Genomic DNA, 2,810 nt, shown 5'->3' with positions numbered 1-2,810 from the left:
TAATAATTGTGGCATTTTGAGAGTATTATAATTGCTTTTTGGTATTATGCAGTTTGAAAATGTGTTGAAAAAGTTAACTACATTTTTACAAGGAAATTAAAACCTTTCTCAAGGTTTCAGATACTGTGTTGCATAAATGTATATTTTCTTTACCTTTTGTAATTGTTAGCTCTGAGTATTATTGCTGAATAAGTTCACCCTTTCCAGTTCATTCTGAACTCTGTTCGTTTCAATTCATTGGTTCTTGCTCCAACTTCTCTCTAAGCAGCCTGATACAAGCTGCCTTCTCTCAGCTTCTCACTGGAGTACTCTCCTTGGCTTCAAACTAACTCTGGGAATTTATAATAATATTCTGGCTCCTTCTTTTGATCCGACTTCACCTGTTAAGCTGACCTGCACTTACCTTCATGAACTGATTAACTAACTCAACTCCACTGCACTACACACATAGCATTGACTTCCAAATGTCTCATACTCTTTCTGTTCTATTCTTAAATAGCTTTTGTTTCTGTGATGTTTTTGTGAGAATTGGGTATATTCTACCTCTGCCTCATATTTCAACCTTTTCTAAAATTTATCATTTTGTCTGCCTCTCCATTAGACTTAACTTCAAAACATGGTCGCTTTATTCTACCAACAAATTTTACATTATACATGGGTATTAATGGCATGCATGCAGTTAATTCAGATCTTTCTGTAATCCAGGACATGTCTGCATTCAAGTCTGATCACATAGATGTAGAACATCTTTAGATGTGATCCCTTGCCAGAGCAGCCCTGTTGTTGCATTAAAATAACTCTCACAGTTCCTGCTGAGGTCGCCCACCTCGAGTTGATGTGGCAATTGGGTTGGAGTCGGGTGGAGCTAGTCAGGATGACCAGGGACGTGCAGCATGCCATCTTGCCAACATGCTGGGCATATTGCTTGTCTTGCTTCTGGTCTTCTATCACTCTGTGGCAGTAAACAACCCCAAGAAGCAGGAATAAAAGTGGCACTTTCTCCACCCCAGGCTTCCAGGACATAGTCTGAGGCAAAATGGAGGGTGTGAGGGGCCTCCACACTTCAATTCATCTATCCTACCCATCACAGCATACAAAGCAACTACACCTGGAGTTTTCCAAACTACTTATATTTCCTCAAAGTCTTCCTTAACCCTATGGAACAAGAAGCTGCCACTGAGTAGGGCCCAGTATAGAGGCTGCTTTCTTTTCTACTCCCTCCCCCCCAATATATATATATATATATATATGTATATATATATATATATATATATATATATATATATATATATATATATATATATATATATATATATATATTCTCATGTTGTTTCACGCTCATGTGTTTCTACACAAAAGTGGTTGTAAATGGGTTGTGATGCATTTTATTAATAAGGACCACCATTGGCAATTCTGGGAACTTCAGAGTATAGTACATAAATAAAACTAATTCTGCATTTTCTTAGGCCTTTGTATAGATTTTTATGACCAAATATGTAGAATCTGCAGAAAATATATGAAATTTCTTTCATATCCTAAATTCTTCAAGTTCCAGAGGTTGTTCAAAAGCTGCTATTAGTATAGATTTTCATGGATAACTGGGATCTCCAAAATTTATTATTAGAAGTGAACATTTGTCGGTCTCTATACTCACCTGTTACAAAATGAAGTTTAACAAATCAAAATTGAAACATGCAAATGCATAAATTTATTGATATGTTACTAGGAATCATTTCAATACTTTGTCTTTTTAATAAAGTAATAGTAGAAGATTTTCCCTAGGCTGTAAGTCCTATCTAGCCAGATTCTTACCACTTATAACAATACCAAATACAGATTTCAACTTGTAAGACTGACTGTAAACTTAATTAGAAAAGAACTGGCAACTTTCGTCATACCTGCACCACTATTTTGTAAGTAGGCATGTCTTTTTTTTTTTTTTTTTTTTTGGTTTTTTTTTTCGGAGCTGGGGACCGAACCCAGGGCCTTGCCCTTCCTTGGCAAACACTCTACCACTGAGCTAAATCCCCAACCTCTATGTCTTTTTTTTAAGTTGGATTTTTTATTTACATTTCAAAGGTTATCCCCTTTCCTAGTTTCCCATCCCTGAACCCCCCCCCCCGTCACATCCTCCTCCTGCTTCTATGAGGGTGTTGCCCCACTCACCCCTTCCCACCTCCCAGCCCTGACATTCCTGTACACTGGGGCATTGAGCTTTGGCAGTATCAATGGCTTCTCCTTCCATTGATGTCCTACAATGAGATCCTCTGAGTAGGCATGTCTTGCCAGGCTCGTCATTACTGTAGCTTACAGAATTCATTTCAACTTCAGGTTTTATACATCGTAGTTTTCAACACTGTGAAAGCTAAAATATTTTCAGATGAATAACTGCTTAAGTTTTCCATGATCTATGACTCAAGTATATGATATCTTCAGCAATGTTTACTGATTATTAAATTACTAGGCTAACCAAGAACATTAGGAATGACTGTGATGTTTCAGGTCTGTAGTTCCTCATTTGCTAACCTGATTAAAGGAGACAACTCAATCCTTGGACTGGGTTTTGTATTTATTAATCTATGTTTTCTAATAAAAGTATTGCTGCCCTATTATTAAGTATCTCTCTCTTTCTCTCTATGTGTGTGTACATGTGTGTGTGTGTGTGTGTGTGTGTGTGTGTGTGTGTGTGCATGTGTTTGTGTCTGAGTGAAGATAATGAAACTTATCTCATTTAGGAAACCTCAGGAAATTACCTTATGTACTCTGCCCATTATAGTGGAATGCCAGGATGGGGTGATAGAAGTGAGTGG

The 2,810-nt window shown here is 37.3% G+C and overlaps 1 pseudogene; it reads left to right on the top strand.

Moving 5' to 3' along the window:
* Positions 1-874: 874 nt before the first annotated feature.
* Positions 875-987, top strand: LOC116911301 (annotated as a pseudogene).
* The last annotated feature ends 1,823 nt before the right edge of the window (positions 988-2,810 follow it).

This window comes from Rattus rattus, chromosome 10, assembly GCF_011064425.1.
Source record: "Rattus rattus isolate New Zealand chromosome 10, Rrattus_CSIRO_v1, whole genome shotgun sequence".
Classification (NCBI taxonomy): domain Eukaryota; kingdom Metazoa; phylum Chordata; class Mammalia; order Rodentia; family Muridae; genus Rattus; species Rattus rattus.
Note: the sequence above shows the minus strand (reverse complement) of the source record. Positions and strands in the feature narration are given on the sequence as shown.